The sequence below is a fragment of the Cebus imitator genome, unplaced genomic scaffold (assembly GCF_001604975.1).
Source record: "Cebus imitator isolate Cc_AM_T3 unplaced genomic scaffold, Cebus_imitator-1.0 Scaffold54, whole genome shotgun sequence".
In the NCBI taxonomy this organism is placed as follows: Eukaryota; Metazoa; Chordata; class Mammalia; order Primates; family Cebidae; genus Cebus; species Cebus imitator.
The window spans coordinates 5,670,688-5,686,593 of NW_016107369.1; the positions used below are offsets into that span (position 1 = coordinate 5,670,688).

The following is a 15,906-nucleotide window of genomic DNA, read 5'->3' on the forward strand; positions in this document are numbered from 1 at the left end:
ACAGTGAGCCAAGATGAGGCCATGGCACCCTAGCCTGGGTGACAGAGCCAGACCCTGTCTCAAAATTAATTAATTCATTAACTAATTAATTAATTCAAATTTTAAAACACTGGACCAGGCATGGTGGCTCATGCCTGGAATCCTAGCACTTTGGGAGGCCAAAGTGGGCAGATTGCCTGAGCTCAGGAGATCAAGACCAGCCTGGGCAACAGGAATGAAACCCAGTCTCTACTAAAATACAAAAGATTAGTCAGGAGTGGCAGTATGTGTCTGTAGCTCCAGCTACTTGGGAGGCTGAGGCAGGAGAATAGCTTGAACCTGGGAGGCTGAAGTTGCAGTGGGCCAAGATTGCATCCCTGCACTGTAGCTTGGGCGACAGAGTTAGACTGTCTCCAAAACAAATTTTTTTTTCTTTCCATCTTTTTTTTATTTTTATTTTTTATTGCATTTTAGGTTTTGGGGTACATGTGAAGAAAATGCAAGATTGTTGCATACACTCATCATTTACTATGTGCAAGATACTGTACCTGGTACCAGAAATTTAAGGATGAATATAGCATAGTTCTCATTCTGCAGAAGTTCATTTTTAACCTTCACTTGTAGGTACATTTGAGAAGAATAGGTAGGCACTTTTTTTTTTACCACTGTTCTTGGCCTCAGGTTACTTCTGTTTTCTAAAGAACTTAAATGCTGTGTTCCTAAGAGGGTAGGATGACCCTTAGGTAGAGTTTTCCACTGTGTCCAGCCACTATGATAAAATAGTATTTTTGAGAGCTTATAAGGTAACTAAGAGACTAGGGACCACACCTGGTTTGTTTTATCACTGCCTTATTTGATTATTTATATCAGCAACAAACTATTGGCATTGAGTATGTATCTAATTTTTTTTTTTTTTTTTTTTTTTTTTTTGAGACGGAATCTCACTCTGTAGTCCAGGCTGGAGTGCAGTGACGTAATCTTGGCTCACTGCCACCTCCGCTTCCTGGGTCCCAGTTCAAGCTATTCTCCTGCCTCAGCCTCCAAAGTAGCTGGAACTACTTAGAGGTGTTTGCCACCACGCCCAGTCAATTTTTGTATTTTTAGTAGAGATGGGGTTTCACCGTGTTGGCCAGGCTGGTCTTGAACCCCTGACCTCGTGATCCCCAAAGTACTGGGATTACAGGCATGAGCCACCATGCTCAGCCTTTTTTTTTTTTGAGATGGAGTAGTCTCGCTCTTTTCACCCAGGATGGAGTGCAGTGGTGCAATCTCGGCTCACTGCAACCTCCGCCTTCCAGGTTCAAGCTTCTCCTGCCTCAGTCTCCTAACTGGCTGGGATTACAGGCGCCCACCACCACACCCAGCTAATTTTTGTGCTTTTAGTAGAGACGGCGTTTTGCCATGTTGACCAGGCTGTTCTCAAACTCCTGACCTGAGATGATCCGCCCACCTCGGCCTTCTAAAGTGCTGGGATTATAGGTGTGAGCCATCTCGCCTGGCCGTATCTAATTTTTAATCAATAAATATTTACTGAATAAATGAATTTCTAGTACTGTGTTAAACACTGTGCAGAAAGAGCCATGAGAGAAATGTGTAAAGAAGTCTGCATCTGGCTGGGCACAGTGGCTCATGCCTGTAATCCCAGCACTTTGAGGGGCTAAGGCGGGCGGATCACTTGAGGTCAGGAGTTCGAGACCAGCTTGGCCAATATGGGGAAACCCCATCTCTACTAAAAATACAAAAATTAGCCGGATGTGGTGGTGCACGCCTGTAATCCCAGCTACTCAGGAGGCTGAGGCAGGAAAATCGCTTGAATCCAGGAGGTGGAGACTACAGTCATGCCATTGCACTCCAGCCTGTGCAACAAATCGAGGTTCCATCACACACATACAAAAAAGTCTGCAGCATCTTATTCTAATAAGCAAATCTGAATATTTCCTTCCAAAAGTAGTACCTTGTTTTAAACGCCTCCGCTGAGTCATCCCTAAGGTGGGAAAGACTTAGAGATCTTGGAGAGGACTCTAAATGAGCCAGATACCAGAGGATTATTATACTGCTTGATTTGATCTGTAGCTTCAAGGTCTAATGACTGCTCTGGAGTTTGTTCCCATGTTGCAAGGATACCGGCTATATCTGTTTGAATTGTCATTCATCAACCAAGCAGTTTGACAGTTAGGACCATAAATTTGACCAGGCTGGGTCAGGCCTATCCAACAGGTGAAAGGTTATTCATGTTATTCAAGTAGTAGTCCTCAAGCCTGGTTATAAATCAGAATCACTTGGGGGAGCTTTACAAAAATATAAAGACCCCACTTCAACCTACTCAATTGGAATACCCGGAACTAGGAGAGGGACCTGAGACCCTCACACAGGATTGGGGTTGAAAATGAGTAGTTAAATCCGAGTCACGGCACCAAACAAAAAAAAAAAAAAAAAAAAAAAAAAAAAAAAAAAAAAAAAAAAAAGAAAAAAAAAGAAAGAAAGAAAAAGAAAACGAGTAGTTCAACCTCCATCCAGCTTTACTCATACATGGCTCTGCAATTCAAAAATTGGCCCTGATTTTTTTCTGTATTCTGATTGTATTCCCTCCCTCGGTAATGAGTGCCATGCATTTACTACCCACAGTTTAGAGTAGTCTTCCTTTACACTGGTCCTAAGCTTAACTCTCCTGGAACTTTGTAAGAGACGTTGAAACCTAAGATTTGGGTATCTGAGAGATGATTTCATGTTGGTCTTACCCATGCCATTTGTCATATTATAGGTTGAACTCTCCCACAGAGCTTGCTTAGCAGTCACATGCCCATTCTTGAGATTTTTCTTGGTTTACAAGGAGCTCTGGCTTTATCAAGAGATCCATTCTGCTCCAGCTAGACAACCTTTGTCCACTTTGTGCAACAGGAGAACAATAATATCTGTTCCTCTAATGATTATGACCCGGGATGATTGCAGTTTAGGTCATTCAGGACAGGTAAGCACTTGTTGTCAGCTTAAAGTCCTGTTCTGAGTTTAGTCAGCCTGTTAGCTTTGGAGAGACCAAGAAGGGGAATATTCTTGGATTTAAGGGCTCAAAGACAAATGTATTCATTTGGAATGATAATCTAGATGGTTCATAGAACAGAGATCAGAGGAGGGTGTCAAGTAGAAGTATTTATGGTATAGAAGGGAATGAATAGAGAAGGAAAACACTAGGGCACTAGGGTCATGTACCTGCCAAATAGAAAAAAGATATGGTTTAAGCACATCGCATTCCTTTAAAAAAAAAAAAAAAAAAAAAAAGGTGGCTGGGCGTGGTGGCTCACGCCTGTAATCCCAGCACTTTGGGAGGCTGAGGCGGGTGGATCATGAGGTCAGGAGATCGAGACCATATTGGCCAACATGGTGAAACCCTGTCTCAAAAAAAAAAAAGAAAAAAGAAAAAAAAAGGCTAAGTGTTTGAAGATGAAGAGCCACAGTTGGGGTGATCATTTGGGAATCTCCAAGTATTCTTTGGCGAGTTAATGTTTCTAAGTTGCCTTATGCACACGTGCAAGAGAGAAAGAGAGGAGCGAAAAGGAGACGAATCATGAGGTCATAGCCTGTGCATCATCCCCCTAGGCAAGTTAGGCCTGGCTAGAATCAGTCTGCATAGATAACTTGCTAGAGCCTGGTTGGAAATTTCTATACTCCAGTGATGAGATTTCTGGTTGTATTCCTAGGGCACCTCACAATTGACCTGTTCTCAATTGATGTTATTAAAAAACTGGTCTTGGGCCGGGCGTGGTGGCTCACGCCTGTAATCCAAGCACTTTGGAGGCCAAGGCAGGTGGATCACCTGAGGTTAGGAATTCAAGACCAGCCTGACCAACATGGTGAAACCCCGTCTTTTAAAGAAAAATAAATAAATAAAATAAAATAAAATAAATAAAATAAAATAAAAAACTGGTCTTCAGAAATTGGGCTGCACAATATGAAAATACTGTAGTCTCTGATTCCATTATAGGAGCTCAAACATGCTCTGGCTGCTCTATGATCAGCACTCAAAGTAATGATAGCTTTTTCTGGCATTTCCTTTCATCTAGAGATTTCAAAGGATCTCCCAAACATGTGCCCATCCCATAGGCAGCTGATTAAGCCACATCTCTGACATTCATCTTTCACCCGGGTCCTCCCCACAAATTGGAGACTGAGCTAGATATAGAGCGTGGGCCTCTGATTCAAGGTCTCACACTGAACGCCCACTCTCTCGTTACCCAGTCTTAGGCAGTTTGTGGTTCTCCCACAGGGCGTAGCTCTTTGTAGGGGCCTGCTACAAAGATCTGCCTGCTTCTTTGCTGTCATCACCTCCCACTATTTACATTTCTGGGCTCCCTGATGTCCCTGCAACTGCTCTGTGCCTTAGCTGTCCTGGATGTGAGAATTGTTGGAGAACCTCAAAGGATTCTTCATGTCTTGTCATTCTTCATCCCAATTCATATGCCTCACCCATGTGTTCCACCTCCCCCCAGCCAGCAAAGTACAGTTCTGTGCCCTTTTGTTTCTTCTTCCTCCTCCCCATCTCTATCCTCGACTTCCATTGGCAGAAGAAAGAGGAAACCACAGACCATGAGCTTGTAAGAAAGAGAGGAGTGGGAAGGAAGAGTCTTTCTTTTGGGTTGCTCTCTTGTTTCCAGGGAGGGGGCGAAGGCCACAAACCTTGGCCTCCGTGGGAGAAGAAGATTAGCAGGATGAGTCTTTACCTCCATCACCCATCCTCAGGGTGCTGCTGACTAGTTTTTGCTGGAGGAGGGATGACTCAGCACAAACCCTTGATGGGGAAATCTGTCTCAGAGGCTGAAAGGAAAGCAGCAGAGGGCCACCAATTACCTTGTTCTTTAATTTTTCATATCAGAAAGATTTCACTGAGTTTGGGGAAATGGAGCTTAATTCTCCCTGTTCCCCGGTGTTGGCAACTCCAAATAGAATTTTCCAAAGGAATGACCCTGTCCACAGGAGTCCAAGAGAGATGGGCAGTGGGAGTCCAAATTCAGAGTGCAGGGATAGCCCCCCACCTGGTGGAGAGCTTTATTTAGTCATACTCCACCACTGTGCTCTAATTACTGTAACCACCAGTGATCATTATGTGATAATTAGCATGTCTTTTTTTATAACTTGTAGAGCACCACCCCAAAATAAATGATTGTGTCAGGTGGCAAGGCTGCTCCTAGAGACAATTCCTGACTTATTCATTCACTAAATATTTAGTGAACTACTGTAGGCCAGGCCCTGTGCTAGGCAGCCATGAGCAGGAAGGTTGTTGTCCCTGGTATTACAGTGCCAACGTGTTGCTGGATGGATAGGCACGAAGCAGGTTTACCCATGGGATGTGTGTATTCCAAAGTGGAAGTGCAGTGTGTATAACAGGGCCACCCAACCCAATGTGGCTGGGAGAGGGGTACCAGGAAGCCTCCCCCACAATATTAACTTTGAAGATAAGATCTGTAGGATGGGCAGGAGCTAGCAAATGGAATCCACCTTAGGGTAACTTATGCTATTTGTATGAGTTCCCCAAGATGTAAAGTTAAACCCAAAGTTGCTCTTCATATGAACCCTCCAAAGTTGCTCTTCATATGAACCCTCCAAAGTAACTAATAGGCTATGCCAACTACAGTGCAGCCAACTTTGCTTCTGTACAACGTGATGCTACTTTGGAAAAGTGTGAAATCCTACTTAAGCAGAAGGTGTAATTATTGCAGAGTATTTCAGGGAGGGAGACCGCACCAGGGAAATAGCAACGAAAATCAGGTTCTTCCGTTATTTCTGCAGCCTGGTCTAATTCTCCATGACCTTGGGATGGCCTAGGTCTGCGACAGGAAATACGTTTTTCTGTCTCTATTTGAGCAACAACATCCTTATCAGCTGCTCCAATGAGGAGGACACTGATGTCCTTTTGCAGGAAACTAACAGGAAAAGAAAGAAAGCTTACCACTAAATACACTTCCTGAGGGCGAAATGAAATGGCTGCTGCTCTGGCTGCAGTGGAGGAAAGGGCTGAATAAATAAATACATCATTCCTATTGCACAGGCAGACTTCCTGGGGGCAAGTCCTCATCTCTTTACCCTTCAAAAACTAACCTGCCAAGGGGCAGAACAAGGTTTTCTCTGACTATTAAGAGGTATGGAAACCAAGTATCCTCTGTCCCAGACACAGAGGAAACACAGAATAGGAAGGAGAGAAAACCAGAGCCACAGGAAGAGGAACTTGATATTGGTGCACTTCTCCTCTTCATGTTTACAGCAACTTCTGCTTTCAGGCTTTCTGTGTACAAATCTGGTAATGTTTGGGACATTTCAGGAGAAGACAGGGCCAGGGCTAGTGCAGCTCAGAAAATCAGTCGGCCTCTTTAAATCACGGCGGCAGTGAAGTCTAAATGAGTTTACACCTCATTTAGAGGCAGAGGTGTAAACCGTTATTATCTGTGAATGTTGAGCTCTAATCCTGTCCACAGGAGTCCAAGAGAGACAGGCAGTGGAGACTGCAAGAGATGACTCCTGATCTGAAAACAGTTCCAGCCTAAAGGATCTTAAGGCATTTCCTTGTAAGGATAGTTTTCTTCTGTGTGGAAAAGAAATGAAAGAACATGTGCAAATATGGGAGGGAGAAGAAGAAACAGTCAGAGAAAGATAAGTTGCAAAGACTTGGATCGTTACATCTCTTTCTTTTTCTTCTTCTTTTTTTTTTTTTGAGATGGAGTTTCACTCTTGTTGTCCAGGCCGGAGTGCAATGGCTCGATCTTGGCCCACTGCAACCTCTGCCTCCCAGGTTCAAGCGATTCTCTTGCCTCAGCACCCCCGCTCCCCCTCCCCACCCCGAGTAGCTAGGATTACAAGCATATGCCACCATGCCCGGCTAATTTTGTACTTTTAGTAGAGACAGGGTTTCTCCATGTTGATCAGCCTGGTCTCGAACTCCAACCTCAGGTGATCTGCCCGCCTTGGACTCCCAAAGTGCTGGAATTATAGGCATAAGCCACCTTGTCTGGCCTGGGTCTTTGTATTTCTACAGTGTCTTTGGTTTAAGGATCATTTACACTTTAGTAGGTTTTTGTTTTTTCTATCTTTCTTATGTAATAATTATGAGTGAGCCCTGAGAAATGACTCAAAGCCAAAATAATGGGGTTTTCTTGATTATAGTTCCTCATTTTCCCTGGCCACAGGCCAACCCTCAATATCCTCCACCTTTATAAGGAAGACAGCTTCAACCCAGCCCTGAAGTGATGACTCCAGCCTCTTAGTGATCTTTCTTTCATGTTGCAAACTGGACTTTCTTCTTCCAACTTTCTAATTGCAAAATTGCTCTTTATTTTTATTGGTTCATATTACTTTCAACCCAGGTGTGAAAACATCTTCTTGGACACCCTTATCCCATCTGTAGGGCTTTGTTGGTCCCTCTTTCTCTCATTCTTAGTGGAGGATTGACTCAGTAGATTGCACAATGACAAGCATATTTTGAAAGGGACAAAGGTCACACAATCAAGTCTCTGCTCATTCTCCCAGGCACAATCCCTTCTCTCTGGATTCTGGATGGGGCCAGGCTCCGACTTTTCTGCATGTGGGAGGTGCTGCCATAATTAACCCATTTTACTGGTTTTGGACGTACCCTTCTTGGTATAGGGCAGACAGGAAATTAGACTGTGTCATGGCTTTGGTGCTCATATTTTATGAACCCCAAATCTGGAATTGTGCTCTGGCAATTATAGGATGCTAATGAAAAAAACTGAACAAAATATATGGAAATAAGGCCATCCTGGAAAAGTTACGAGAGTTCATTCCAGTAGCTTGGAAAGAATATCAAATATCACACATTTATTAATAATGTTAATAATAACTAATGATTATTGAGCATTTACTAAATGTTAGGTCCTGAATTATGTATATTATTTCATTTACTCCTCATAGAAGGGTTCCTTCTAGGAGCTAGGGGAGAAAACCAGCCATTATATACTCAATAATAACATTAATGATAATAATAGTTATCTGTAACAGTTATATATTGCATAACATATGCGGGCCATGAATTGAACATATTCTCTAATTTGATTTTTGTATATTTAAAAAACATACACACATATATTTCTTTTTTTGTTGTTGTTAAGACAGAGTCTTGCTTCTTCGCCCAGGATGGAGTGCAATGGTGCAATCTTGGCTCACTGCAACCTCTGCCTCTTGGGTTCAAGCAACTGTCCTGCCTCAGCCTTCCCAGTAGCTGGGATTACAGGCATGTGCCATCATACCCAGCTAATTTTTGTATTTTCTTTTTAGTAGAGATGGGGTTTCACCCTGTTGACCAGACTGGTCTTGAACTCCTGACCTCAAGTGATCCACCTGCCTCGGCCTCCCAAAGTGCTGGGATTACAGATGTGAGCCACCACACCTGGCCGTATTTCTTTCTTTTTTTTTTTTTAAGAGATGGAGGAGGCTCACTATGCTGCCTAAGCTGGCCTCGAACTCCTGGCCTCAAGTGAGCCTCCTACCTCAGCCTCCCAAGTAGCTGCCAACTGTGCAGGCTCTAATTTAAATTTTAAACAAACCCTAGGTATTATTATTATTATCTTAGAGTAGGCTGCTTCTAATGATCCTCTTGATGGTCTTTACATCCTTGTGTAATCCTGATGACTTACTGAGCGTGGACTGGACCTAATGACTTACTTCTAACTCAGAATGTGTCAAAAGTGATGAGATGTCACATCTGTGATTAAATTACAAAAGACTGGGCCTTCTGTCTTGCTAGTACTCTCTTTGGTGGGTCCTCTCTCTTGCTCGAGCTTGCTTGCACTGATGAAGTAAGCTGCCACATTGTGAGATGCTCTACAAAGAGGCCCATGAGGCAGGGCATTGAGGGAAGCTTCTGGCCAGCAGCTCCTGGGAAACTAAGGCCTTGGGAAGTGAGTCTTGCCAACAATAACCAGGTGAATGAGGCAGGAAGCAGACCTGTCCCAATTGAGCTCGAGAGGACTGTGGTCTTATAAGAGACCCAAAGTCAGAGGGTTGACTTACAGAACTGTGAGATGATAAATGTTGTTTAAAGCTACTAAATTTTGGGATAATTTATTATGCAAGACAAGATCTCTAATCCATATCTCATTTTATAGATGAAGAAAATGAAGCTTTAGGGTGATAAATCAATGTTTCATGCCGTTGGTAAATGGCAGAGCCAGAGCTTTTGGAACATATTAGATTCTAGGGTCTGACTTTAAGTCTGCTTTCTCATGAGGTTCCAAGTGATTGGGACACCGTAGTTCTAGAAGAATTCTACTCTCTGAAATCCTTGGAGTGTAGCCATGTTTCCAGGAAACTCTTTGTGTGCATGTAAAACAGAGATGGACAAAAGTTTATATGGTGCTAAGTGCTTTGAGTGGGTCCACTCCCTGCTGCAGAAGAATAGCTGGTCCACCCATAGATCTGGTGATAGTAACCAGGAGCTCCAGTCAATAGCACAATGGCAGAGCTAAGAGCTACAAGTCCATCCATTTTTACAAGCACTCCAGCCATCTTACCCATAATATGTAAAGCAGGTGGAAGGGTGCATACAATTTTCTTAAGGATGAAAATGAATGCATTTAGTAATGAAAAGTCATAGTGTGGTATTTAAAAATCACACGAGCTCTGAAATCAGATAGCAAATGGTTCTGCCTGAGAGACCAGAACACCTCCTTTCACTGATTTTTTTTCTTCCCATCCATGAAACAGAACCTTGAACTTTGAAATCGCAGTGCCTTGTTCCAGAGTGGAAAGCAGCGTGGCACTTCCCTGGGGTGAAAGTGCCCCAGCTTGAAAGGGTAAAAACACCTTCTCCCAGATAGTCTCCCTTTGTTTAACCAGTGCTTTTTTCCAGTGGTCACCTTAAGGGAAACAAATGAAGATATGCTCCTTGGTTGGCTGCATGAATCCGTTCTTCCTTGTCAGCTTTGCCCAGAGCAGCAGGCTTTGAGCTCTGGGAGGATTCCAGGTGGCAACAGAACAACGGTCCCATAGGCTGGAGCCTGGCACGCTTTCCCTTTTAACCAGTGGCAGAGGCTGCACTTTGCTGGTGTAATTATGCAACCTGGTATAAAGTCCACATGGGTGGTGGTGGGGGATAGGCGAGGTAGGACTCTAAGCTGGCTCAGCACTCTGATTGGGCTTCTTGACTGTTTTTCTAGCTTTTCTTACCCTTTTCTCTCCTGCCTCCTTGTCCCCTCCGCTTCCCTCCTTTCCCCTCCCGTTCTCTCTAATCCCTTCATCTTTGTCAGCCTGCACCCTCAGGGATCCCTAACTCAGGAAACTACCTCTTATCAAATACTTTGGCTTGCCTCCAACTGCTAGTGGCAGGCAGCTCTGGCCCTTGTCTGCTATCTGAGCGATTTTCTTCTCCACCGGTTGTTTATTTCTCTAATCTGGTTGGAATTGGAATCGTGTGTAGAATCCAGAAGAAAAAAATCCAAAAGCAAAAAATGGAGCCTTTTCCTAGTAAGACTGCCCCCTGGGCTAAAATAGAAATGAAAGGAGACTTGGACTCTTCTCTCTTGAAAAGTGAGATATGAAAGAGAGCAGGAGAAACAGCATTAGTATACAGGAAAGCCCAAGGCACACCATATTGCTCCTCAGATATTGGACATCACTCTGAGTCTTCTATTTTCTGCTTAATTGGGATTTATAAACGCTATTTTTGCCCTGAATATACCTGCCATTTTGGTTGTGCCCAAGTGGCTCTGAACAGATACCATCTGTAGCACCTCCACAGCCAGCCATGCAACAAGAAGCTGCAGACTCCCAGACTCCAGTGTTCTTGCTTTCTGAGAGGGAGCCCTGAGAATGGTGGAGAAGCACAAAACACAGGAAAGAAAAGAGAGAAGCTGGATGGAGTAATTACATGATAGGGTTACCTTGTGCATGTGAAAGCAAAATGTAGGGTACATGCAATAACCCCTCCAGTACTGCACAGTAGCTTTCTGTTACGTCAAGGCATGTTCCTTAAAACCTTCCTTAAGGGCTTCCTACTTCTTACTGGGTTATAACATTTATTTTATATGTCCTTTCTTAACTGATAATCACAAAGAATAGGAATGATAGACATGTGTGTATGAGCAAAAGCATTTATGCATGCTTTTTTCTTTTTTAGTGTATGAAATAGCGACTGACTTTTGTGACAATTTTCCACCTAGTTTTGTGATAATAATTTTACTGTGTTCCTAAACTTAGATGGCAAGTCCACTTAGGAAGGCTGGCCTAATTCTACGTTCTCTATGGCACCTAGTCACTGAGGCTGTGCAAGAACCATTATTACCCAAAGCACCATAATAATGATCATGCCCTCTATGACGTTATTGTTTCCTATCTGTCAGGACACTAATTGTCTTCTAACTTGCTCTAAAATTGGTAGTATGGCACACTGCCAAGACTAGAGAGAAGCAAGCTGCTGTTGATATATTAAAAGGCTGTGTGAAAGGACATACTGGTATTTGCTTTTTCTTGGGGCATCTTCACGTTTGCATTACTTCATATGTTATGGGATGTTAGCCCAGGCTTGCCTTATGTCTTGGCGTCTATCTTATCTTGGTCAATGTCTGATCCTTCCTTCAACTGAGTGATTCAGACATCTCTAAGTTATTTTGGCTTTTCCACTTTCCTTTCACAGGCTCTTTGTGAGTCATTCAATTGAATGGGTGGTTATTTCTAAATTGGAAGGTGAGGAAGAGAGGTGGGGGAGGAAAGTTCCGGAAAATAACTAGGAAAAGGCACTTTATTGTTATGTATAGTTACTGGAGGAATAATTTCTGCTTAGTTTGGTGATAGAAGTATGTACTTTATTTAAACTAGATTAGAAAATATACAATATTTTTCTGAATAATAAACCAGTTTTAGATTCCTTGTAACTTGCTCTGCAAAGAACAAGGAGGTTAGCAAATAGAATAAATATGAGACAAAGAGTTAGCAGAAAGAAGAAAGAGACAAAGCGCAAAATTTCCAAACTCCACACCCTTCAGGGAATGCCTCCTTGACAGTGTCTTCTTTTTTAAATTTAAGACAGAGTCTCGCTCTGTTGCCCAGGCTGGAGTGCAGTGACTCGATCTATAGAGATCGGGTTTCACCATGTTGGCCAGGCTGGTCTCGAACTCCTGACCTCAAGTGATCTGCTTGCCTCAGCCTCCCAGAGTGTTGGGATTACAGGTGTGAGCCGCCAAATGCCCCAACAGTGTCTTAACCCATCCCTGGGTGCTATGTTTCATGGCCCATGGGTTTGTGTATCATAAGTGGAGTTGTGAAAAGGTACATTTAAATCTGATTTAGAAATTGAAAGAGTAATCAGACCAGCATTTTGTTATTTAGGAGCAGGAAAAGTGGGTGAAAAAAAAAAGCAAAAAGCTAATGATGAATATATTTCTAGGAGCACAAGAGTTTTTATAGCAACACTAGATTTCTCAAAATGCTTACTGTGATTTGTACCCAAGTGAATAAAAAATGTAATCATTTATTCTTGTGCATTGTGCCAAGTGAGGAAAAAAAAAACAACACACAACCCGGCGATTCATTCAATGGCCCTAATTTAGACTGCTAGGAAGAGGTTTAGAAAAAATAAAATGAGAGAAGCTTTTAAAGTATCTGACACACAGCTAGTAGGGCTATTTAAGAATTGCTGAACAGAAAAACAAAGTGGCAGTGAGAGGTGGGGGAAGCGGAATTCTAATTTCCACAGCATTATAAGGGTATAATATGGTCCACTTATTAGAAAGCTGCGGGCCGGGCGTGGTAGCTCACGTCTGCAATCCCAGCACTTTGGGAGGCCAAGGCGGGCGGATCATCTGAGAGCGGGAGCTCCAGCCTGACCAACATGGAGAAACCCTGTCTTTACTAAAAATATATTTAAAAATTAGCCGGGCGTGGTGGGGCGCCTCCTGTAGTTCCAGCAACTCGGGAGGCTGAGGCAGGAGAATCGCTTGAACCCGGAGGCGGCGGTTGCGGTTAACCGACATAGCGCCACCGCACTCCAGCCTGGGCAATAAGAGCAAAACTCCGTCTCAAAAAAGAAAAAAAGAAAAAGAAAGTTGCTAATGGCTGCCTGGCCACTTGGCAGGAATGGAGCTGAAAGCTGGATAACTCCCAACAAACCACTTAAGTTTATTGACAACGTTTATAATTGCAACCGAAGTTGACTGATTTCTGCTAAATGAAAGGTTGCGCTTTGCCTTTTAGCATGGAGGATCCTGGAAAGAACTTCAATGAAATTGGGCGCATCCAAAGAAAAAGAGGGAACATTTCTATCTCTAAGGTATCTTTCTCCCCAGAGCTTACAAACACTTCTTAAACACAGCCTCTGATGTTAGTGTTTTGTAAGTACTACCTATGAGTAAAGCGAGCAGAGATAAGCTTCTCCTTGTAGGAAAGGAGCTGGAGAAGTGGAAGAGTTTACAGAGAAAACTCTACAACAAAGAGTTAACCCTTCCCTGGTAACCTCGGATGTGAGCGTTTGCCCCGCCTTTGCTTTCTACTGTGCAACCAAACTGTGTACAAGCTTGAATCAACTTTAGTCGTCACATAGCTTGCCAGTTAGCTTAACAGACATTTTTGGCAGCCTATCATAACTTCGAAATGCCCAACCCTCAACCAATTACAACTAAAGCTTGAGCTAGGACGCTCCAGGTCCGGGCGGGGGCGAATACCGGGTTCAGGAAAAGGGGAGGTAAAGACGCGATGACGGGCGGGTATACTAAGCCAATCAAAGAGGAAAACTGCCGCCCCACTATCCAATGGATAGGTTAGAAGTATGAAAGGGGGTGGGCCTGTTGTCATGGGGGAGGTGGTGGCGCTTGGTGGCCACTGGCGGCCGAGGTAGAGGCAGTGGCTCTGGAGTTGGTCGGGGGCAGCGGCAGGTGAGTGCCGGTAACGCGAGTCAGAGATCTGGGGGCCGTCGCGGGGTGGAATCTCCAGCTTAGCACTCCGGAGGCGGAGGCCGGAGGAAGGGGGCCTGGACTTCCAGTCGGGGCCGGGGCCAGGGCGGCGGCGGCGGGGGCGGCGGTGAGTTCGCGCTGACTGGTCTGGGGGAAGAATGGCTGGGCTTCTGGCTGTGGAGTTCGCCCGAGGAAAGTAGGCTGGGGCCGGACACACGCGGGTCAGGCCAGGAGGTCCCTTGGGACGTCTCGCTGCCCCGGTCTGGGGCACTGACCGGCGGCCAGTGTGTGAGGAATAGGTCTCTGAGGAGACGGAAGCGGACAGGGTCCCAGGGAGGAGGGTGACTTGTAACTACCTGCTCCGAGGTCGGGGTGTCTTGGGGTGTCCCGGGACAGCTTGTGTGCCAGGGAGAAGGGGAACCCAGGCAGCCCGGCAGCGGCCCGTGTGGTGGGAGCGGGGTGGGTGGGGGGCAGGGGAACGGGGAGTGGCCCCGGTCTGAGGGAGGTGGGAAGACCAAGGGTGGCCGGGGTCCCGGGTGACAGGGAGCAGACTTGCTCCAAGTAGGGGCGTCTGAGGAAACGCTCGGAGGGGGTTGGGGACCCTACTGAGAAAAGCGGCTGCCTAAGGGTGGGGGCTCCTGGGGGAGATGAGGAGCAGCGAGTCTTGGGAGGGTCGGACGGGTGGAGACCTTGAACTGCACGAGGGAGGAACCGGAGCGCCCTGTCCCCCCCTCCCCGTAGCTGGGCTGGGATGGGAGACCCAACCGGCCTGGCAGCTCCTGGGTCTGAGGATCCCCAGGGAACCAGGAAAGAAGTCCTCGAGAAGTGGCTCGGGTTTGAGATTGGGGTGAGGAGCCAGCAGGGAAGTGGAAGTTCTTTCAGTTGGAGAGGAGTCGTGCAAAATGGTATGGAGATGGCGGGGGTAGGGGAGAAATAATCCCTACAGGAGAGAGTAGTAGATAAGGTGGACGAGAAAGAAAGTTGTCTGAGGAGAGAGTAATCATCTGGTGGAACTGGCTAGGACACTGGATACAAGAGAAATTAACAGTAGAGCCATTAATAGGTTCAGAGGTCTTCAGAAATAGAAGAAACTTCAGCTTCATAATTAATGCTAAGATGCCACCTAGGACCAAAGAAAATCTCCTAAAAGCAAGGTTAAATGACTTGCATTATAGTGTTTTAGAAAAGAAATTTGTTTTAGAATGTTAACAGTAATATTGGAAGTAAGTTCATTGACAGGGTGGGGAATTTGAGATGGGAGGAGTAGCTGAACTAAAGGAGTGGAAGTAGATACTTGATCAGAAAAAGAATAGGCATACTTTGCTAAACTGAAAATAAGTTTGAGTTGTAGTTCCACCACTTAGCTAAGTTTCTGTGCAGTTTGCTCATCAGAATGCTAATAGTAATAGATCCTACTTTATAAGGTGGTGTTGGTTTTTTTTTTTTCATGTGAGTTAGTATTTGTAGAGGTTTTAGGATAGTGACTGGCACATAGTAGTGTGTACTGGATTGCTAAATAGAAGATAAAGACTTCTTCAGTGGGGTGGCTCCCAGATATTAGCTTGCATCAAAATCACCTGGAGGGCTTGGTAAACTGTAGATTGCTTGGCCTCACCTGGGGGTTTCAGTAGGTCTGGGGTGGAGCCCAATAATTTGTATTTATCTCAAATGATGATCACCTTGGTTAGAGGACCACACTTTAAGAACCACTTACTTTAATGAAATCAGTAATAATGGTAGCAGCTTTAAAATACCTGCTCATCCTGCTAAAGAGTCAGGTAGAGGCAAATTACCAAAAAGATCCTCTTACAAAGGATACCCATTTTTAAGCCTGTGTTTTTCAAACTGTGGACTGTGATTTTTTAATAATTTATAAAATCAGTGTTGTTTTACTAGCATTGAAAATAAAATGTAGAGCAGAATGCACTGACATTGCACTTGATAAGGAAAAGTATTGTTTTGGGAAATACTTTCTCCTACGTATTTGTACACTTTACAATGTAAAGTGTATTTCTTTCTCTCTCTTTCTTTTTTTTTTTTTTTT

General features: G+C 44.3%; 1 protein-coding gene across 1 annotated transcript in view; it reads left to right on the top strand.

The window, feature by feature from the left end:
* Window positions 1-13,739: 13,739 nt before the first annotated feature.
* Window positions 13,740-15,906, top strand: part of NUMB (NUMB endocytic adaptor protein) — a 191,091-nt gene continuing 188,924 nt past the window's right edge. The window contains exon 1 of the mRNA XM_017528515.2: window positions 13,740-13,844. The gene's annotated coding sequence lies outside the window, so the exon portion shown is untranslated. The remainder of the gene's footprint in view (window positions 13,845-15,906) is intronic.